Raw genomic sequence first — 23,910 nt, forward strand, 5'->3', positions numbered from 1 at the left:
TTCCCGGTATCCGAGGGAGACCAGAGAAATCAACATCCACCAAACCTAAAAGAGCAGAGAACACCCGACAATTAAAGGACAAGAAGACTCAGCAAGCCATATAGACAAGAATATTTCCTCTACACCCTTTTGAACTGTACTATATGTAAAATAAAGACAAATTACTCACTGTACCGAAGCCTTCGACTCCTCTGTACCGCCAGTAGCCTATCACAGTGGTGTCAGAAGTGGGATTTCGTAAGTTGAGAGGCTACTGTGAGGTACAAAAAATGGGGGAAAAACCCACGCTTGAAGAGATGATTAAACAGCTGGCGGAGGGCCAAAGACACCTCCAACTGGTCTGGGAGGCACACCAACGTGAGGCAAAGGAAGACAGAGAAGCCTTGCAAACAGCCTTAAAAAGCCAAGCTACGATCAGGGCTAACAACCAGCTAGTACATTAGACTGCGTTGCAGAAATTAACTGACACCATAGCAGCCAACAAGGTACACCCCAATGTCCCCAGCTCTGTCTTACAAAAGTTCCAAGAAGGGGAAGACCCAGACTCCTTCTTCACTAACTTCGAAAGTGTAGCCTCTTCAGCCCAATGGCCAGAAGAACAGTGGGGACAATATATTGCACCTCTTCTCACGGGAATCCTACAGACAGCTTACCAGGCCGCTAACCCAGGAGGCACAACGCCATACAAAGATATTAAGAGTAGCATCCTTGAAAGGGTCGGTCACGATACGGAATATTACAGAATGAAGTTTAGAAAAGTAAAATGGGGACAGAGCGAGGACCCTCGTACTTTTTACTTTCGGGTGAAAGACTTGGGGTTAAAATGTTTGGGACCACTGGGAACAACCAGGGAAGATGTCATAAAAACGATTATTCTGGAGCAGTACCTAGACTCTCTCCCGAATAGCACCAGGAATTGGATAAGACAACATCCCAAGGTGGATACAGATCTAGCAATAGACCTCGCCTGTGCCTACCATCGGTCGGTGGATGTTAAGTCCCTAAATCCCAGAACCCCGGTAAGACCGACCCTGGCCCCTCCAAAATGTCCACCCCGACATCTAGTAGAAGAAACCGGACCACACAAAATTGGAGAGGGTAATCCTATGCAACAACCCCAGTGTTTTAGTTGCGGAGAATGGGGACACATTGCGAGGGCATGTCCCAGGAAAAATGACGGGGTCGAACCGATGGAAATCGGGGTTACCCGACGCGGGTATTATGTACAGGAAAGGGAAACCACAAGTTCAAACAGGTCATCAAAATAAATGGAAATCCCATCGACGCCCTAATTGATTCAGGTTGTAGTCAATCAGTAATAAGCAAGGATTTACTGAATTCACCAGAGCCAACCAAAACCAGTGGGTCACTATCTGTTGTATTCATGGGGATAAGGAACAATATCCCCTGGGGTTGGTCAGGATAGAATGGAATGGGTACCACGATTTCCTCCCAGTGGGAATTATGGACAGGTTGATAGAAGATTGTATAATCGGGACGGACTATATCAGGTTCCACGATCTTCTCGATAAAACCAGAATGCCACAACAATCCCCGGACTGGTGGATGGAAGCGCCCTTTTCAAACACATACATTGAGAGTCCTCCTGACCGCGTAAAATTAACCCAGAGGGAGAAACGACAAGAAAAATTAAAGTATCAGGAGTCCAGGAAGGAGCCAGAGTCCGGAAAACTAGTAGCAGGAACCGGCGAGGCAACCGTTTCCATTAGAGATAGTCAGCGGCAAGACCCTATTCTTTGTCACGCCTGGAACATAGCTAAAACAGAATCCACAAATGAGGTGGGTCCTTATTTTTTAATACAGAAGAACCTTCTGTATAGAATTACCACGTCTACAAAGGGGGAGAAGAAACAGTTGGTGGTTCCCGAACCCTATCGAAATCAGGTCCTGTTCTTAGCTCATAACCAGCCGGGGGGGGGGTCATTACGGTCGTGAAAAAACTGAGGAGTATCTCTTGCGGCGGTTCTATTGGCCAGGAGTCTATGCCCACATCAGAAGGTATTGTCTACAATGTCCTAGGTGTCAGTTAACGGGACCAGGAACCCCCAAGAGAGCTCCATTACATCCCCTACCTATTATTGAGATCCCTTTTAGTCGCATAGGTATGGATTTGGTAGGACCCCTTCTTCCCTCATCCAGAGGTCATACCTACATTCTGGTATTGGTAGACTGCGCTACGAGATACCCCGAAGCAATACCCTTATCCAGCATGACTACGAAAACAGTGGCTCAAGCGATGATAACTTTGTTCTCTAGAATAGGATTTCCCCAGGAAATCCTCACCGATCAGGGCACCCCTTTTATGTCAAGCCTTATGAAACAGATATGCAAGCTGTTAGGGATCACCCAGATAAAAACCGCGGTATATCACCCCCAAACAGACGGTTTAGTGGAACGCTATAACCGTACCATCAAAAACCTACTGAGGAAAATAGTAGATGACTCCGGAAAGGACTGGGATCAGAAGCTACCTCTGGTCCTGTATGCCATACGGACTCATGCACAATCCTCCACGGGATGCAGCCCTTTTGAATTAGTTTTTGGAAGGCAACCACGTAGTCTCCTTGATATGGCTGCAGAAACATGGGAAGAGGAAGAAGAGGAGGGGAAACCCTTACTAGAGTATGTCCATAAACTAAAATCACATTTGCAATCCATCTGGGAAGATGTGCAAAGTCATCTAGAGAAAGCACAGACAATCCAGAAGAAGTATTACGATCAAGGGACTAAACTACGATCATTCCACCCTAATGACCAAGTTCTCATAATGCGACCAACCTCTGACAATAAACTTTTAGCTAAATGGCAAGGACCTTATAGAGTGATAAAAGCTGTTTCCCTGTCACCTACCTCATCGAATTACATCCACATCCAAAACTAACCCAAATATACCACGTAAATTTGTTAAAGAAATGGGAACAACCAACAGATGTCAGTAGCAACGCAGCTGACGGGTTTTTTGTCACTCCATCCACGGGTCTAAGGTTGGACCTCTATCCCACTAGCAACAAAAACCCAGTAGAAGCTCCATGCTTGAATAGTTCTCTGCCCGAAATTAAAAAAACACAGCTATCCTCTCTATTACAACAGCACTCCCATTTTTTTTCTGAGACAACAGGGAGAACTAACTTAATCCACCACCAAATTAAAACACCCGAGGGCCAGACTATTCGGCTCCGGCCCTATCGCATTCCCGAAGCTCGGAAAAACATCATTGAGGAAGAAATAAAAAAAATGCTAGCCCTAAAGGTAATCGAATCCTCTGTGAACCTCTGGTGCTCCCCGGTGGTTCTCGTTCCAAAACCCGATGGATCTGTTCGATTCTGCATCGATTTCCAGAAGTTAAATGCCATATCACTCTTTGATACATATCTTATTCCCCGTGTAGATGACGTATTAGAGAAGCTAGGACGAGCCAAATACTTATCCACCCTCGATCTAACAAAAGGGTACTGGCAAATCCCCCTCGCACCGGGGGATAAAGAGATGACAGCTTTTGTAACCCCATCAGGCCTTTATCACTTTACTGTCCTGCCTTTTGGTCTCCACGGGGCCCCAGCTACCTTTCAACCCTTAATGGACCGGCTACTACAACCATTTCATACCTTTGCAGCAGCATATTTGGATGACATTGTAATCTTTAGTGACACATGGTCCGATCATTTATGCCACCTCAACGAGGTTTTCACTGCCTTGGCGGACGCCGGGCTAACGGCTAATCCAAAAAAATGCACCCTGGGAAATACACAAATATCTTATCTGGGTTATAAAATAGGTACCGGGACTCATCGACCACAGAAGAGTAAAATCAAGGCCATATCTCAAGTTCCGATACCAAAGACCAAGAAAGACCTACGCTCCTTTTTAGGCTTCGTGGGCTATTACCGCAGGTTTATACCCCAATACTCCAAGATTGCCGTACCCACTCACTGATCTCCTAAAAAAACGGCAATCCTCCACTTTAACCCCGTTATCCGGTTCTCAGCTCGTCAGCTTCGAGCACTTAAAGCAATTCCTGACAACCGAACCAGTTCTTATGTGTCCAGATTTCTCTATGCCCTTCCATTTATACACAGACGCTTCTAATGTTGGTTTGGGTGCGGTCCTCGCCCAACCTGACAAGGAGGGTCAAGAGCATCCCATTGTCTTCATCAGCAGGAAACTTCTTCCCAGAGAGTGTCATTACCCCACTATTGAAAAGGAGTGTCTGGCTATTAAATGGGCCGCGGAGAACTTACAGTATTACCTCCTAGGCAGACCTTTCGTTCTTTATACCGATCATGCCCCTCTCACTTGGTTGGCCTCCCATAAAGACTCCAATTCCAGAGTACTGCGATGGTTTCTTGAACTCCAACCTTTTACTTTTCAGGTCCGCCACATTTCCGGTACTCAACAGGGTCCTGCCGATTATCTGTCACGGTTCCCCACCTCTCCGGTCCTCTACCAGTCCCGTTCATGGGATGGGGAGTGTAAACGGGTCGCCTCGACTGCGTCCAGTGAGTCTCCCAACTGGCGCCGTTCGCGCGTCTCCCTTGACTCGCTTCAGTGTTCCCATGTTACCATGGGAACGCCACCAGACGCTGCGGGCCCGGACTTCTGGGACCCACAAAGAAAAGACACAACGGACTGCAAGGAGGGGGAGTTGCGGCCGACATTGAAGGAGACGGAGGAAACGAAGACGCCGAACGCCAAGGAAGGAGAGGAGACGCCGACCACGGAGAAGGAGATTTGCAACCCTGAAGCAGCTTCGGAGACCTGCGAGGCAGTTCCTCTTCGAAGCGGAGTCCTTACCGCCTACCAATCCCCCCACGACTCTGGAGGGTCGTGGCTAAGCCAGGTACGGTCTTTCTTAGGATGGAGTGCTTACAAAAGAAATAGCAGTGCACAAGGAAGGGGAGCTGGGGAAAAGAGGGAGGGGTCAGAGGGGGCCCTGGTCAAAAGGGAATAGCCGGGCACGATTGGGGAGCACTCTGGGCACAGCTCTGAGTGGCAAGAATAAGAGCGTGCCGTAAAAGTACCTGAGGACCACACCCACGACCGGGCACTTCCTTTTTCTACCCCTTCACCACTAAATCCCGAGCACCTTCCCTCCTTGCATGCCACCCCCTAGACAAACCCGCAAAGTACCCCACAGCCGACTTACCTGTGGTCTCCTCTGTGTTTTTTTTGTTCCCGGTTTCCGAGGGAGAACAGAGAAATCAACATCCACCAAACCTAAAAGAGCAGAGAACACCTGACAATTAAAGGACAAGAAGATTCAGCAAGCCATATAGACAAGAATAATTCCTCTACACCCTTTTGAACTGTACTATATGTAAATTAAAGACTAATTACTCACCGTACCGAAGCCTTCGACTCCTCTGTACTGCCAGTAGCCTATCACAGGCATCATGCACTGACCCAGGATAGTTAGCATTGATGTGGGAGATGTACTGGTCCGCCAAGCGCACCATCTGCACAATCATAGAGTGGAAACTCTTAGATTCCTGAACACCTGTTCGTTCTGGGGGGGGGAGCGGTACAAATGCAATATGTGTTCCATCAATTGCACCAATTATATTGGGGATATGTCCCATTGCATAGAATCCGGCCCTCACAGTGGCCAAATCCTCAACCTGGGGGAAAGCAATTTTAGCTGCACATGTGTTTTATCAGGGCAGACAACACTCTTGTTAACACGTTTCAGAACATTGGCTGTGACATTCCTGCTGCCAAGCCCACTGTCACTTGGAAAGAACCAGTAGCCAGGAAATGGAGCACTGATAGCACTTGAACAAGAGGGGGGATCCCAGTGGGGTGACGGATAGCAGATATCAGGTCAGGCTCCAATTGGGCACACAGCTCTGTGATTGTGGCCTTTTCCAGTCTATAGGTGAGTATAATGTGCCTGTCCTCGGTGTAGCCAAGTCCACCAAGGGTCTGTACACAAGGGTATGTCTCCATCTCCTATTCATCAGCAGCGATAGGTATCTAAGGGACACAAGAGTGAGTAGGCTGTCACAAACTGAACAATGGCACCACAACAGCAGTCTGCAATGTGCAAACATGTTATGGGACAGTGTAATTAGTGCAGTATGTGCCTATTTATCCTGTGACGCAGCAATAATTGCTAGGCCTGTTCATCCCCTCTGAAATGGGGACCACCTGTTCTGTGTGTAGGGACAGGTGGAAGTGAGGTAATGCCGCTGACATTGTGCGCCATGGCGGTAGGCAGTCGTGAACCGCAGTGCAATTCCTCATTGGTTAATATTGGGCCCTATGGGGTACAGTTGCCAATGGTGATCTACGCTGGCGGTGACGGTATGCACCTCCGCAGATGTGACCGCCATTTTCTATCTGATTCCTCACTTGTTTCCTGACCTTCCATAGGAGAGGACCTACACTGCATGTGCCCGCTGTGACCTGTGTCTGGAAACTACCATGGCCCGTGTGACCAGGGAAGGGGCCCCAGCCTTCACTTCGGAGGAGTAGGAGCGACTGGAGGATGGGGTCCTACCCCAGTACAGACTGCTGTATGGGCCACCAGACCAAAAGGTTGGTACACCTTGTGCACAATGTATGTGGCATGAATGCTTGGAGTTGTGTGTGAAGGCCTGATATAAGGGCGGTGGGTGGATGTCCTCTTGGCGGTGTACATGTTGTGGACTGGGCTATGTGTGTGCCAATGTGATGCAAACGGGTATAGTGGGCCATTTGTGTGTCAGGCTGGAATGTTTGTCAAATGGTTTTCTCCTGTCTGTATTGCCTCTGAAGGTCAGCGCCCATCAAAAAAAGAGAATATGGCATGCCATCTCCAAGGACGTGCTGACCCTGATAGTCTGTGGCAGGAGGAGCACACACTGTTGGAAACGGTGGGAGGACCTGAGACGCTGGGCAAGAAAGACTGCTGAGGCCCAGATGGGGATGACCTCCCAAATGAGGAAGGGGTGCCCGTCGGACCCTGACCCCCCTGATGGCCTGCATACTGGCGGTGGCCTACCCTGAGCTGGATGGGTGCTTGAGGGCATCACAGCAGCCACAAGGGGGTGAGTACAGTGGCTATCATTACAACTTACAGCTGGTGGAGTGGTATCTGGGTGGTGTTTGTGTGTCAGTGGGTGCCCCTAGGCCAGGCCAGACATAGCAGCGTAGGTCCTCTGGTGGCTAAGGGTGTGAATGTGAAATAGAGTTTACCTAGCTTGTTACTATTCAATCATGGGCAGGGCTGCGTGGGTCCCAGGTTTGCTACAGTTGGCGGTGTGTGCCCCTCCTCATGCCTTGGTGACTAGCTATTTCACTGGCAGTGCAATGCATAGTGCGTAGGCCTGCTCCGTGTGTGTGAGGGTGCTGTGTACGCCAACGGTGGTGTTGGTGCATTCATTGACTCAGTGTATCCTTTGTGTCTCTCCCCCTTTCTTGTTTTTTCATCCTGTCCTTCTGTGTATTAGCATCACCTGGCAGAGGAGCAGAGGCACCGGCGACAGAGGGAGCTGTATCCCACAGGACCCTGGAGGCAGAGTCCACCAATGCTGAGGGCACCAGTGGGACGGAGGGTGAGGAGAGCACCACGGCGGAGACTGGAGGGGACAACACAGTCTCTTCTACTCCTCCGATGGGAGCTCTCTGGTGGTGGTGGACACCTCTGTAACCACCCCAGCTGCAGGTACAGCCGCCATCCCCAGTACCAGCACTCCCCTCCCAGTAGCCCCTCAGTGAGTTGCCCGTGACCGCTCACCCAGGAGGGTGGGCATCTCCTTCACCCCAGGCACCTCAGGCCCTGCCCAAGTGAGCCTTATAGCCCTGAGTGAGGAGGCTATTGACCTCCTGAGATCCATCTCTGTAGGGCAAACAACCATTGTGAATGCCATCCAGGGGCTGGCAGCCCAGATGTAACAATCAAATGCATTCCTGGAGGGCATTCACGGTGGATTGGTGGCCCAACAGAGATCAATCCAGGGTCTGGCCTCCTCTCTGATGGCAGCAATTGACCCTGTTTCAACCATCCTCCCTCCAACTTCCACTTCCCAGTCCCATTTTCCTCAACCCCAACCAATCCCAAGCACACAGCCAGATGAGCATGCACACAAGACAACACCCAAGAGTGTCACAGCCAAACACAAGCACCACACTTCATCCCATAGGTACTCACACAAACACCATTCAGTTGCAGACACAACAACATCCACTATCTCCACTGTCTCCCCCTCCTCCTCCTCCACCTCCCACCCAGTTGCATCTACACCCCCACCTGCATGCACTACATCAATATCCACTACCAGCATCATCACCACACCAAACAGAACACACACCTCACTGGCAGACAGCTCCACAACATCCATGCACGCATCCCCTGTGTCCTCTCCCACTGTGTCTGTCCCCCCCCTCCTAAAGTACGCAAACGCAAGCACTCAGACACATACAGCCCATGCACCTGCACCCAAATCCAGCAGATAAACACCTCCATCAACCACTCCCTCATCCTCTACTCCCATTACTCCTCCCTCTTCCTCCCCCAACATCCCTAAAAGGCTTTTCTTTTCCCCGATTGACCTCTTCCCTACCCCTCCCCCCGTCCTGCACCTCAGCCAAACAGTCCATGGGCCCAGTGGTAGCACCACCTACGCGTGGTGGTAAGGATTCCAGGCCAACAATACTGAAGGGGAAGGAGCCTGCACCACCTGCAAAGAAGGGGAAGGAACCTGCACCACCTGCAAAGAAGAGGAAGGAGCCTGCACCTGCTGCAAAGAAGGGGAAGGAGCCTGCACCAGCTGCAAAGAAGGGGAAGGAGCCTGCACCAGCTGCAAAGAAGGGGAAGGAGCCTGAACCAGCAGGCAGAGGGGGGAAGAGCCCATCCACCCGTGCCAGGAAGGGTAAGGGATCCTCAACCCATGAGCAGGAGGAGAGGAGGCAATCTATGCCAGAGGAAGCTGCCAGCCAAACACCGCCACCACCAGCAGCTGTCACAGGGCCCCCACCGCCAACCGTGGTTGTGCAGCCATCAGAGAGTGCAGGGGCTGAGCAGGAGCCTCCCCCAACCACAACCACCATGCAGCCATCAGAGGGTGCAGGGGCTGAGCAGGAGCCTCCCACAACCACAACAGTGCAGCCATCAGAGGGTGCAGGGGCTGAGCAAGAGCCTCCCACAAGCACAGTGCAGCCATCAGAGGGTGCAGGGGCTGAGCAGGAGCCTCCCCCAACCACCACCACCACAGTGCAGCCATCTGAGAGTGCAGGAGTTGAGCAGGAGCCTCCCACAACCACCACCACAGTGCAGCCATCACCGCCAGTGGACACCATATAGTCCAGCCTCCAAGGGTTGCTCTGCAGCTTGCCCCCACCAGAACTAGTGGGGTATTCACCTACTTGAGAGACTGTCGCCTTGCACTCCCCAGTACAAAGTACAGGGCATGTTGCCCCCTCTAGAACCAGTGGGAAAGACACCCACTCGAGAGACTGTGGCCTTGCACCCCTCAGGAGAAAGCAGAGGGCCTGTTGCCCCCTCCAGAACCAGTGGGAAAGACACCCACTCCAGACACTGTGGCCTTGCACTCCCCAGGACAAAGCACAGGGCATGTTGCCCCCTCCAGGACCAGTGAGAAAGAGACCCACTCCAGAGACTGTGGCCTTGCACTTCCCAGGACAAAGCAATGGGCATGTTGCTCCCTCCAGAGCGAGTGGGCTTGTTCCCGCATCCGGCTGAGGTACCTCCCCCCTCCCCCATGCCCCCTGAGGTGCCTGCCTATTTGACAACTGATGCTCCTACAGTGTTCTATCCGGATTGGTGCAGGATTCGAGTGGGGCATCGACTGTGCCCTGTGGCCATGTGGGCCCTTTGAACTATGAACTGGGCAGCGTCCCTTTTTTATACGTGTATATACCTGTTTCATAGCCATATTGGATTGTTGATTTTATTGTTGGACTGTTTACAATCACTTTTGTCAATTCCTGTTGTCCTTGCATTATTCTGCAGATTTTTGTGGTCAAATTGTTTTTGTAATGCATATGGTTGTGTGTATGGCGTGTGTATGTCGGGTGTGTGTGGTGCGTGTGTGTGTCACTCTCGTTTTCCTCCCACCCTCCCTTGTGTGCTTGGCGGCTGTACTCACTGTTGTCGTCTTCGCCGGCGGTAGTGTTCCAGGTGGAGCATAACGTAGAAGATCATCGGAAAGACTTGCAGTTTGGGTTCCATGGCGGCGTGGTTCTTCCCTGTGTCTCAAATGATGAGTCCTTTCTCTTCTGTGATGTGTTTCCACCAGGCTTTTGATGGTGTTGGTACCGCCCCGGAAAAGGTGGTCGAATCGTGTGTCAAAATATGGTGGGCGGTACTTTGTCTTCTGGCTGGCTGTGGGCGGCTACCGCCGTGGTGACTGTTGTTTCCGCCCTGGCGTTCGGTGTGTTACATTGGCTATCTATCGTAGATATCATCGCCATGGTCATAATTTGGCGGTAATGCCCGCTAGCCTGTTTGCGGTATTACCGCCACTTTATCACCCACCACCAGGGTCGTAATGAGGGCCTATGTTCTTGTACCCCAAAAGCGATTTCATAGCTGCCTGGATCACCAACCTTCTCACTTCATATCGAAGACAAGGAAGAATTTTCCTTAAGGCTGTTTAAAAAATTGTGTAACAGACACCAGTGATGTAGACGCATGCAGATGGTAAAATCAGCATTGACAGTTATAACAGCATTTATAATCATGGTAGCAGGGGCAATGACTACCACGCGGAGTTCCAGGATTTAGGATGATTTCCTAGAGTAAATACTTCCATTTTATCTGGTTTCATTTCAAAACGGTATTGGTCATCCAACATACGACTGCAATAAAGGTTTAGGCGAAAGTCAGAGTTACAACCATTTTGTGGCATCAGGTTTTGGACATCAAAAGTGTAGTTTAAAAAACGAAGCCAAAAGGACAAATTAAAGTCATGAGGGGGATTAAATAAAGGTTAAAAATTCTACAGAGGACACAATAATTCTTAATAAATCAATGTCCAGTGTTTTCTATGTATAAAATTCACACACAATAATACCAAATATAAAAATACAAATGTATACAATGAAACACCATCTAAACGAGAGATATGTGTCAGAAGGTCTCTTTGTGTTATACAATGCATAGCCCTTTTCAAAAGCATTTCTGAAGGAGTTGACAATGGGTAGTTCTTCCTATCGTAGTTGCCAGAGTTCTCAAAGTAAAACCCTTTTGACTTGCATTTATAAGAGAATTCACAGTGTAAGTCCCCTTCCTATTGCATTGGTCAAAGAGCTCACAGTGTACAATCTGAATTTCAGGGTAATGAGGCAGAGCAGTCCAAGACTGACTTGGGAGGTATTCTGGGCTAGAAACTGAGAACTGATCAACACAATACAATAACACAATAAATCTTTGCCCAAGCAATGATTTTCCATTAGTAAGCACACTTATTTTAATACACACACACAAATAAATGCTACACTCAAAATTACAAATATTTACATGATTTCAGGTGGACTTACAAATTGGAACCCATCCTTTGCAGCCTTGCAAATTAACCAGGTTACAAATCACATAACCTAAGGGTATATCTCATATCAGGACAATTACCCCAGAAAATGTAGCATCCTCCCATTTTCTGTGAGGTTCCATGTAACAAGCCTGCACTTTGGCAGGCTCAAATTCTGAAAACCAACAATGGTTATACATGAGCGTATTGGTAAATATGAGGCTTTTCACAATTAAAAAGCTTAAGTCTACAAGCTTTATGAAGTTATTTGCAATGAAAAATTAGATGCCTAATGCCTTTTTCACCACATTTAATAATCAATAAAGTAAGCCTGTTGGTTTTAACTTGACTACAAACTGAAACTATGTTATCTCTGCCTAGAGAGGCCTGTCAATCGGTTAAGACAGACCCAAGGTGTACATTGACGTGAACATTAACTCTCATCCTGGAGACACAAGCATTTCCTTACGCCTGACATAAAAGAGATATTTGTAGTCATTCCCTCCCTATTGCAATTGTCAGAAAGTGTCCCCACATGCCTTGTGTTGCCCTCGCTACAAAAATCGAACTTTCAAAGTGTCCACAGCAACCAAATCTTGTGTATTGCCCCTCCCAAATTCTTTTCTACCCTACTCTCTGGTTATTCATTATGGAGAGGAGAGCACACCTTTGCAGCATTTCCTTTGCTTTGGAATACTGACAATTCTTTGACAGAAGTGCACAGAACAGAACAAAGGCCCCGCAGCCCCAGCAGTGCGGTGGGCTCTGACCTCCAGAGGCCCCCGCAGCACAGGAGACTGTTTACGGGCGGCAGGCCCCTTACTAGGTCCAGGGGGAGGGGTGCCCCCCTGCAGGGATTTCACAGGGGCCTCCTCAAGTTCACTTATGCCACTGGCACAGAAGGCAAACAAATGTAACTGATTCTGCTTCCCTTCTAGTTAAAGGTTTACAAGTCAGGATGGCCTCTTGGCTGTAATAACTACATGTAGTGCTGCATCTTTAAAAGAGAGGAAAGTTTGCAGTTACTTTGTTGTGTTAAAGTGACTAACATCAAAATGGAATTCCGAATAAAAGATGGTGAATAAGCACACATTTGTTAGCATTAAACATACTTAAACAAATCAGTGCATTAATGTTGGCAAACAATCAGGCCTGACTTGCATGCAGCCTATGTATTACCATGAAAGCTCTGCCACACAGGACACTAAGGGGGTCATTATGACCCCTGCGGTCGGTGATAATGTGGCGGTAATACCGCCACATTATGACATTGGCGGGTTGGCTGAAGCCAACCCGCAAATATACCACACCCACCGCCATGGCAGTAGCAGCCGCCGGGCCGGAGATAACAATCTCCAGCCCGGCGGCTGCTAATGTACCGGCGGCAGCATTTTGACCTTGCCTAACACCATGGTTTTCGTGGCGTTCATAACACCACGAAAACCAAGACTGTAGGCTCTACCAGTGACAGGGAATTCCTTCCCTGTCACTGGTAGGAGGGCCATTCACCCACCAACGGGACTGGGCGCTTCCAGCAGAACACCGCCAAGCCATATTATTTTTCAAAATAGGGCTAGGAGCGTCTACTGGAGTGGCGCTGCTGGTGGTAGCTGGGCCACCTTAACACCATCTGCCAGTATGGCCACAGCCGGATTTCGGCCCTTCTTGTGGAAAATCTGGCTGTGGTCATAATTTGACAGATGAATGTTAGCCGCGGCGACGGTCTTTTGGCAGCCGTCGCCGCAGCAGTAGGCGGCATTTACCGCCATTCTCAAAATGAGGGCCTATGTTGTTTGTCATGAGGTTCACAAAGTAAAAACTCTTTTTATTGTATTTGTCAGACAGTCCACAATGCAAAACTCATTCCTATTGCAGTTGTCAGAGGGTTGTCAAGTTCTTGATTAGCCATCCCCAAACACCTATAAAGATGCAAAGGATGTCATGAGTATTTGCAATAGGGATCTGGGAAAAAACACGGAAGTGGAGTGAAAGAGAAGCACTGGACTGGACCTTACTCTTCAAAATGGATTTATCACAGTCAAGGAATGGCACAGAACTCCCTCAGTGCTTGAGGAATGGAAGATCATGGAACCAGCTGTATGGTAGACAGAGGAAAACAGATAGGTGTATTAGATGACATGAAATCATACAATATAGAAGTGATATGAGGCTTACCAGATGCGACAGCAATGTTGCTGTGTTGCACCCTTACCATCTAGTGTTTCCAATCTGTTCAGTTTCTAATGTCCCGTTCTCCATAGTCTTTAGCCCCTGTTAGCTACATTCTTAATCAATCAATCAATCAATCAGTATTGGTAAAGTGGGTCTCAAGGCGCTATGTTGGGCATGTTGATCATTTGACAATCCGGGTCTTGAGATCTTTCCTGAATTACTTCATGATGCAGCCTGTCTGAGGTTGAGTGTTTTCCAAGTCTGGGCTGTGAGGTAGGAGAAGGATCTTCCTCCAGCTGTGCTTTTCTTGATTCTGGGGATGGCGGTGAGGGTGAGATGGGAGGATCAGAGTTGGTCGGGTGTAGAAGGTCAGGCGGTGATTGAGGTAGTCTGGTCCGATGTTGTGAAGTGCCTTGTAGGTGTGGGCCAATAGCTTGAAGGTGATGCATTTGTCGACTGGGAGCCAGTGGAGGTCTTTGAGGTAGGCAGAGATGTGGCTGTGGCGGGGGATGTCCAGGATGAGTCCGGCTGCTGTGTTCTGGATTCTCTGTAGTCTTGCTTGTAGCTTCTTAGTGATGTCGGCATGGAGTGTGTTGCCATAGTCCAATTTTCTGCTGACCAGAGCATGGGTGACTCTCCTTCTAATCTCAGTGGGGATCCACTTGAAGATCTTTCAAAGAAGCTGCAAGGTGTGGAAGCAGGAAGAAGAGACGGAGTTGACTTGACGGATCATGGAGAGCGCTGAGTCCAGGATGATACCCAGGTTGCGTGCGTGGTTGGTGAGGGTGTCAGAGGCTGGCCCGGTATGTAGTGTGCAAAAGTAGGCAGACTATGCAGGCGGTGTAGGCAACCGAACATTGGTTTCTGAAGGTAAAAATTAGACCACCTAATGCTCCAGTTTTTAAGGTAGTTGGTCGAGCAGTTAGGCTAATACAGGAGATGTGCTAATTATTTGCTGTACTCACAAATCCAATCATGCACCACACACACTCAATGAATAACTCGAGATCAGATTTTATAAAAAATACTTTAGACTTTTATATAAATTTTAAAACCAAGATCTTTAAGATGTCATGTCATGTCAAAATGTCTTTATTCGGCGATTGCCATAGAATCACATTTAGAAACCAGTTGCATACAAATAAAAGCTAAAACATAATCCAAATAAATATATTTAATAAATAAGCTTAAAATCAGTAATTTAAAATACTCCCTTCCCTAAAAATGCCCAGAGCAACATCTTGCACCAATACAATTTACGAGTGTATAGATATATTCAGTTACTCATAGCGTTTCCTAATCACAAGGGCAGAGCTAATAAAGGTTAATATCTGGTGACAAGTTTCCAACGTCAATAGCTTTTGGTCAAAGATCATTGCTTCCTTATAATTTCTGATTTTTGTCAAATGGCGCAAGCAGGGGGAGAATAAAAGAGGATCTAGGGTCAGAGTACGATGTGCAAAATGAAAGAAAATGGCAGGTACTCTACTTTGAGTTAGTATCGCACAGACAGGGTGGGAGATCTCTATGCCAAATACCCTGTGTATGAAAAGCCACTCTATGATGAATCAGATTTAATCTGAACAAAGTTAGAAGAGAACTGGGTATTGAACTCTCATACCAATATAAGTTGGGTTCCATGGCATCTGTAGTTGAGATCAAGATATAAGGCTCTAGTGTTTTCTGTTGCAAAGCACCCTAAAGTCTACGGGATGTAGCATGCTCTTTGAAGCGCTGTTTGACGATCTCCTTTGCGTTGCTCTGCAGGATCTGTAAACATAAGGTCGAGCCCCATACTTCTGAATGACCTTTTGATGTATGAAACCCATGGGATCTTGTTTGTTTTTGCCAATTGTAGCCCGTCAGATATACAGTCTTGTATCAGGATCGCCTCTGGGCTGCTCCAGCATCTTATCCATAACAGAAGAGGGGAGACTGCTGCAGTGTTCTCTAAGTACTGCAGACCCAGTTCCTCGTGGCATATTATATTTGCAATGCTCTTGGGCACCCCCAGCAAACTGTGAACAAATTTATTTTCCACACACTGCAGGAAGTCAGCATTAGCGGAGCCCCATAGGCCCCCGCATACATTACAGCAGATACACATTTTGATTTATATAGGATCACCATCTGGGACGGGTTTATGACCTAATTTCCGGGCGAAACGGAAAATCACCTCGCTGTTCCTTGCCATGGTGACAGGCCCATGATAAGGAAGAGCTTAAATGCATGCCCAGATAACAAAATTCCTTGACCTCTTTGAGGATGGAACCACCCATAAGAAATTTTTTGGGATTTGTATTCCAGGGTCCGCTTGTCATTATGTAAGATTTGTTTAAATTTATTTTCAAGTCCAGGACCTGCATAAAGGAAAAATTAAGATCTAACTGTCCTTGAAGGCCGTTTGCAGTGCGTGAAATTACTACTGCATCATCTGGTATAATAAGACAGGGAGGTGTCTCAGGCCCATCTTGGGAAGATCCTCCTCAGACCTAAGTAATCAATCATAAAGCCCATTAATACAGAGTAGAAAGAAAACTTTTATTCGGTATGAAAAAGTTCATCCATTACAGCAAATAATCACCAATACATTATTAATATACCAATAAAACCATATATGATAAAAACACCCATCATAAATATGAGCATATAAAAACCACACTCATAAAAATAAAAAAATTAGAAGAAATCATTCTAAAAACTCTACATTATTTCGCCAGGTGATAGCTCCCTTCAAGAATAATCCCAGGCCCTTCCATACCAATATATCTGAGGCAATTTGTAACCACAGAAAAGCAGGACGATATTGCACGAAACCCTTGGGCCTTAGGAGAGGTAATAAAAAACTAGTTCTAAACGGTGCATAAAAAACACAAAACAATGTAAAATGGAGCAAGGTCTGATGGGACACCCCATCGAAGGGGCAAAGTCTAATACATTTGTCCCCATACTGACCTAGCGGGAAACACAAATTACTTCTAATGCTTCCCAGGCGGAATCGAGTTATGAGAGACCTTTCCCTCACATCCTTTATTTCTAAAAGATAGCGCTCAGGGCCCACCCACATCTTTAGCATGATGTAGTCCCTGATTGTTTTTTTCCCTAAAGCCTTCCCCTCCCTTTTGGAGTCCTGTATTCTCAGAAAATTGTCCTTAACCCATTTCTTGTCATGGCTAGTCAGACCCTCGGGATAATCAAACAATTCAGGCCGCCCCAGGTCATGAGCCATTTTCCTTATGTGCATCAGCCAGGGGATATACTTTGCATTGTCGCAAGCCAAACAGTCCCTTAGGATATCCCTATTAAGAGTAGCCTGTTTGTTACTCCAGATTGAGATCCATAGCAGAAGGGGAGCCAACTGGATAGTATCCTGCACAAACTCAAGCTCCAGTTCCAGGTGAAGGCAAAAACCAGGGATGTTTTGTCCAACTCCCAGGAGCCTTCTACAAAAGCGATTTTCTTCCACCGTAAGAGCTCGAGTATCCCTATACCCCCAAAGTGCCGTGCCATACAGCAGGACAGGAAGGCATTTCCACCTATAGATTTCAAGCAGGGGCTTGATAGGTCTACTACCTACCCTTACAGCAAAGTCAAAAGCCGCACCAACTGTTGCATGGAAAAGCACAACCCTTCTGGCAATACAGGGTTTCCAGGATCCTTTCTCATGAAAAATGACCCCTAAGTATGGGAACTCATGGACCCTGCTAATAACTTGATCCTCCACCCTAAGCTCCCCCACCCTGCTCAGGGGTCTTCCACAAACCATAAAATGTGATTTCTTAAAATTGACCTCTAAACCCAAAGCTGACATAAAAGTAACATAAGCTCTAACTATTTCCCGGAGACCATTCATCGTGAGGGCCATGAGGACTGCGTCATCCACGTACGTCAGCACAGGGATATCAATACCCTTCACCTTTGGGACATCCCTACAGTGTTTCATCAAAAAATCAGACAGTCCATTTGTATATAGAAGGAACAAAGTAGGAGCCAAGACACACCCCTGACGCACACCTCTTGAAAGCTTAAAAGCCTCTGAGCATTCCCGATTAGGCCCTACCCTTACATTTGCAACTGTCCCAGAGTGGAGATATCGGAGCAGCTCTACAATATTAGGATCCAGACCTAAATGATTTAGCCTCTCCCATAAAATAGACCGGTTCACTTTATCAAAGGCACAACTAAGGTCCATAAAAGCAAGATAAAGGGTACCTTTCCTGGCCTGTGTGTATTTACCGATCATCATCAGTAGGTTAAGACATTGTTCTCGCGTACCGAGGCCTTCTCTAAAACCATACTGTTCCCGGCTTAAGATGCCATTTCCTATCATCCAGGCCTCCAGACGCCTTAGAATGATCCGTCCCAGAATCTTCGCAGAAGAGTCCAGGAGGGATATAGGGCGATAAGACTTAGGGTCATTACGATTGCCCTTTTTAAACACTGGGACAATACATGCCAGTCTCCAAGAGGCAGGAATGCCCACAGTAACTGCTGCATTGAGAACATTTAGGAGAATAGGTGCCCATAGCTGGGGGTTAGCTTTATATAAGTCCATAGGTATTGAATACTGGCCCGGGGCTTTATTGCTCGCGCTACTCTGTAATGCATCAATAACCTCCTGGAGCGAAAACCTGATTGCTAGGTTAGGGGCCACATCATATACGTTCTCCCGGAAATTTCCTAAAGGAATACCCTCAAAGATTTTACAAAAATGAATTACCCAGGCCTCCGGGGCGATGTTACAGCCAAGGCCCTCAGATGTTTCTGTTTCAAAGGAACCTCTATTTACCACCTTCCAAAACAGGCCAGGGTCCTTCAGAGCAGTGGCACACTCTAACTCTTCCCAGGCTTTATCTTTATGTTTTAGCTTACTATCCCTCAGGGCCCTTTTATACCTCATTTTAGCTTCTTTTACAAGGGCCCAATCTCTAGGGTGATTCTTAGTAACCGTCTTTAGGTTTGCCCTTGCATCATAGCAGGCCTTGTCATACCAGCCACATTTACGTTTACTGGGGTGGCTGCCTACTGAGAGAAGGCAGTCTCTGACTGCTGCATTTACCACTGTTATAGCATCCAAAACAGTCTTAGGATTTGGAGCCTCTATGAGGAGTATTTCCATAAATAGATGTAAATTTTCCCCCACCACCCTTCCTACAAGTTTTTGGGGGTCCACTTGCTTCCACCCAAGCCGCCTACCCTGGTCCTTTATCACCACTGCTACAGGCCTACCTCGTCCTAGTTTACGTAGGGCCCCAGGGAGTTTAAAGGACACTATAAGGGGATTATGATCGCTAAAGCATTCCCCTAACACTTCACCCCCAGTCACTAAGTCTCTGATAGGGGGAGACACAAAAATGTAATCAATGGTGGATCCAGACCCTCTTCCCACATAAGTTGGAAGTTGGTGGGTACCTACTGCTTCTATGTCATAAAAATTCAGAAAACCCATCTTCCTGACAGAGTAAAAATAACAGAGCGGCTAGGATACATCCATGCCTCATGCCACGCCCAGAGGCTATAAGGCGTGTTCTCTCTCCATTAGGGCCATATTGTACTGCTACACTAAGGTCTGAGTGCAGGTGGATAATTAAGTTCAGCAGATTAGGATCGGTACTCAGGTTTTTCATTTTTAGCCATAGCTTCTCTCTGTTTACCATATCAAAGGCGCTAGAGAGGTCAATGAAAGCCTTGTGAATGGTGCCCTTTTTTGCTATTACGTATTTGCTGAGTATAAACTGCAAGTTTAACACCCGGTTGGTAGTACTTAGGCCCTGCCTCAAACCAAAATGGATTGGAGACAAAATATTTCCCTCCATTACCCACTCCTCCAGACGCGAGAGAAATACTCTCCCTGGAATTCTGGCTGTAGAGTCTATAAGGGAGATGGGTCTATAGCAAGTTGGGTCATACCTATTACCTTTCTTGAAAAAAGAGCCGATTGTAGCCTGTTTCTAGGAGGCAAGATATGGTTGGTCAAATAGCAGCCTGAAAGTACTGCACACCCTAAATTGCCAGATGTAAAGGGGGTGGCCCAGCCCAGCCTCCTTCGGGCTCCGATTGGCGTGGACGGGCCCGGGCACGGCCCGCGCTGCGGTGTGCTCCCTAGCGCTTTATAGCACTCGTTGGCATGGCGAGTGGGAGCAGCTGTGCTGGAAAATGGCTGCTTCTAGGGCCAAGCAGTCTAGGATATGTAGTCCCCCTCTTACAGTTAGCACGTCTTTAAGATACATTATGTACTTTTTGAGCTATGACTTTTCAAATTTTTAATAAAGTTAGTGTTTCTGTGCATAATTACGCACAATAGGAATCAATAGGCAGTCAGTTTTAAAAATGCATCAAAAATCATACATTTGTGTTACCAGTCTCTTCTTTTGCAGGGTGGTTGAGGTAGTCGGTGGGCACCATGTGCCAGCTGGAGAGCCTCAGGTGGCTCCCTGTTCTGGGGGGAGCAGAGTTGGAAAACCTCTTGGCACAGGCACAGGGCCACCTGGATGAGCCACTTGGAAAAGGAGCTGGTTTGCAGATTCTAAGTTGGTGATTGTGGGTCCCCGTGGGCTGATGAGGTTGCAAAGGGTTGTGGACCCAGGGCACACAGCAGATCCCGTGATGCAAGGCTCAGGGCGGCCAGGTGCAGGGCGTTTTGGAGGTCTTGATTGCTATGTGCAAAAAAGGACCCTTTGGAGCTGGACATAAGTCTTCTTCTTGGGGTCTTGCAGGACGTCACGGGTGCTTTGGTGGGAGGTCCAGGGTGTCACTGAAGTCCCTTGGCTGGGGCTTCCTCCTGGTCCAGTTGCAGCTCTGGGGCAGCTGTTTTGATGATGTCTGATGTGCACTGGCCAGTACCTGAGGTATTGCCACAACTCAACCACGGGAGGGCACTGTGCCACCAAACTTGGCACACTTGCAGGTCTCATCTGGGCTGCCGTTGGTGTCATTGGGTCTGGCTACAATGTCTGGTTGTCGAGATATTGTCCAGTCAGTGAAGTGTCCCTCACTGGTTTGCAGGTTCGTTTAGTTTCTTGAGTGGTGCCTCCATTCAGGAGGGAGATCTCAGGCTATTTGCGAAGCCTGGAGGTCCTTGGGGGTCTTTTGAGGTCAGTGCAGTGATCAGCTCCTCCGCATTGGTGATTGTCGGGACACTGGTGCAGCAAGCAGGGGTCTTGGAGCCTATTCTGATGCAGCAGGTCCTCTGTTCTCGTCTTGGCAGGACCTTTAGTGCTGTCTTCTTTTCTTCCAGATGGATCTAAATTCTCGTCTAGGGGAACCCACTAAAAACTGTATTTAGTGGGCGTTTTAGGGGTAACCTGGTAGTGTCCAATGGGACACTTACCCTTTGGTGGCTACACCCTCTACAGTGACCACTTCCTATGGGAAGGGTCACTTCCCTAAACCCTATTGGATATTTTCCTGCCATCAAAAATGGAGGAAATGAGATGGATGGTCCGTTTCGCCTGCAAGCCCCTTGGGGTGGTGCATGCTCAGTGAGACTTTTTGTTTGGTTTCCCGCCTTTGCTCTCACCAAAGGTGGGGGTTTGCAAGGGAGAAGCCATCTGCTGCTAGAAGCAGGACTGGGGGCTCGATTTTCAGGGGCAGTAGCATTGTTTTACAAACCAGAGAGCCATGGCTATCCCCAGGTTTGTATATTGGTGATCTGGAAGTGGCAGGCTGGATGGAATCAGTCAGCAACTATGCCAGTTAGGTCAGCTTTTGCAGGGGGCACCTCTAAGGTGGCCCCTAGGTACTGCTCATGAAATTATGCCCTCACCTATAGTATGGTGCACTCTGCCTTAGGGCTGTAAGTCCTACCAGAGGGGTGGCTTACCCATATCATATGCAGTGTAGGGTGGACAGGGCACACAGGAAGTGTGCCATGTCGTGTTTGTCTTTTTAGGTTTGCCCCGTAAACTCAGCCTACCCTGGCAGTTCTAGGTGCAGGGCATTAGAGGGTGGCACAATCAGTGCTGCTGTCCTCAGGAACCTACTCATACTATCCCATGCCCTGGAGACTGGGGTACCCATTTACTAGGGTCTTACAGTGATACGAAAGTGTATATCCAATTGTGCCAAGCATCACAACAGATTTAGGGAAAGCTCTTTGGCCCATGGGAACCTGGTTAGCAGGGCCCTGGGCACTACCAAGTTCTAGAACACATCAACATCAGGCAAAAAGTAAGGGCTAACCATGCAAAAAGAGGCCTCCTCTCACAGGGGGTTCCCTAGGGCTACAGGCCACCAGGAGTCATCCCAGGTGGAGGGGGTGGGCCAAGTACGAGGACCTCTGTCTTGTCCGAGTTGAGCTTGAGGCAACTGGCTTCCATCCAGGCTGCGACTACTCTCTTTGCTGTTGATGGGTCGTCAGTCAGGAAGGGGATCAGCTGGATGTCGTCAGCATTGGAGTCAATGTTTAGACCGTGCTGTCTGATGAGCTTAGCGAGCAAGACCATGTAGATCTTGAAGAGAGTCAGGCTTAGCGAGGATCCCTGGGGTACTCCCCAGCAGGTTTCTTTGGGTGCCGAAGTGTACGGTGGGAGTCTGACACTCTGGTTTCTTCTGGTCTGGAAGTATCAAAGCCATTCCAGTTCTTTGCCTCGGATGCCGGCCTCATGGAGTCTGGTGCAGAGGGTGGAGTGGGAGACTGTTGAGCACAGTGGAGAGTTCAAGAAGGATGAGGGCGGCTGTGTCTCCATGGTCCAGTATGGTGCGGATGTAGTCTGTGGCTGCCAGGAGGGCTGCCTCAGTGCTGTGATTGTTCCTGAATCCAGATTGTGAGGGGTCCAGAATGTGGTTTGATTCCCGAAACTCCATCAGTTGCATGTTGATGGCCTTTTCTGTTACATTGGCTGGGAAGGGGAGCAGGGAGATGGGGCTGTAGTTTTTCATCTCCCTCGGGTCAGCAGGGGGTTTCTTCAGAAGCAGGTTGATTTCTGTGTGTTTCAAGTCAGATGGGAAGGTGATGGTTTCGATGGAGCGGTTGACAGTCCGGCAGAGCTCTGGTGCGATAGTGGTGCTGGTCAGGTTGAAGGTGTGATGTGGGCACGAGCCTGAGCGTGCCCCTGCATGGATGGAGTTTATGTGTTTCCGGGTGTCTTCTGTGGAGATAGGGGTCCAGAGATTCAAGGTCTGCGACGTGGGGTCCTTGGTGATGCTGGTGGGCAGTGGGAGTGGGAGTGGGTTTTGGTTCTTGAATACTTCATATATTTCCTGGATATTCTGGTGAAAAAAGGTGGCAAGTTTGTTGCTAAGGTTTTGAGAAGGGGGATGTCTGAAGTGTCTCAACTGGGGTTTTTGAATTCCTTGACTATGGTGAATAGCTCCTTGCTGTTCTGTGTGTTGGTGCTGATACGTTCTTGAATGGCAGTTGTCTTGGCAGCTCTGATGCACTGGTGGTGTGTGGTGACTGTGTCTTTGTAGGCTGTGAGATCTGCGGTTGCTTTGCTGTTCCTCCATTTTCACTCCGGCTATCTGCATTTACATTTGAATTCTTGGAGTTCTGTCGTGAACCAGTTTGGTTCTCTCCGGTGCTAGTTTCCAGCGTGTTTTCTGAGGGGCGCTCTTATGTTGGCGAAAAATGCAAGGTTTGTCAAAGGAGGTAATGAAAACCCTTACCTACATTCATGAGATTCCATGTTAGAAAATACTTGTAATCAGACTTTGGCACAGTGTAATAACAATCCCTACATGAAGATCTATTGGCTTTGACACATGTTTTTCACAATAAAAAATTGTATACTACTTCCGTTGCCATAACCTTTCACAGTAAACAGACCAGATCTATGGCATTTGACATAATTGTTCCTTATGAACAAATCAAGCCTACAGCCTTGATTACTGATTTATCACCATAACCAATTCAGGCCTATTCTAATGAGAACAGTCTGTACAACACATCAACTTGTTTTCAGTGGAGACACACAACTTCTTCCAACGGTGCTTCTTAAAGCTCTTTTTCTGTTGATCACATAAGGTCTGGCGACAGCTGTGCTGTTATGCAAGACCTACAAATTAACATTTTATAGTACAAAGTTAAGTTCACATCTGTAGCCACTTTAAAACAAAACATGTAGATGTAAAAATAGTAATTATATACTTGACTATGTAGTCGATGCAGTTGGCATAATAATAAGGTAGGTGATATTATCAACCATGATATAGCGACATACTACTGTTTGGTGTTAATGCTCAAGCAAGAGTGAAAGATGATTAAGAACTGCAGAACTATGTCTTCATATGAGTTTTTACCAGTTCTAACCAC

At 47.8% G+C, this 23,910-nt stretch overlaps 1 protein-coding gene across 1 annotated transcript in view; it reads left to right on the plus strand.

The window, feature by feature from the left end:
* The window catches only part of ADGRG7 (adhesion G protein-coupled receptor G7), a 1,214,738-nt gene that overhangs the window by 60,161 nt on the left and 1,130,667 nt on the right, over nucleotides 1-23,910 (plus strand). The gene's annotated exons all lie outside the window — the stretch shown is intronic.

The sequence above is a fragment of the Pleurodeles waltl genome, chromosome 8 (genome assembly GCF_031143425.1).
Source record: "Pleurodeles waltl isolate 20211129_DDA chromosome 8, aPleWal1.hap1.20221129, whole genome shotgun sequence".
NCBI classification, from domain to species: domain Eukaryota; kingdom Metazoa; phylum Chordata; class Amphibia; order Caudata; family Salamandridae; genus Pleurodeles; species Pleurodeles waltl.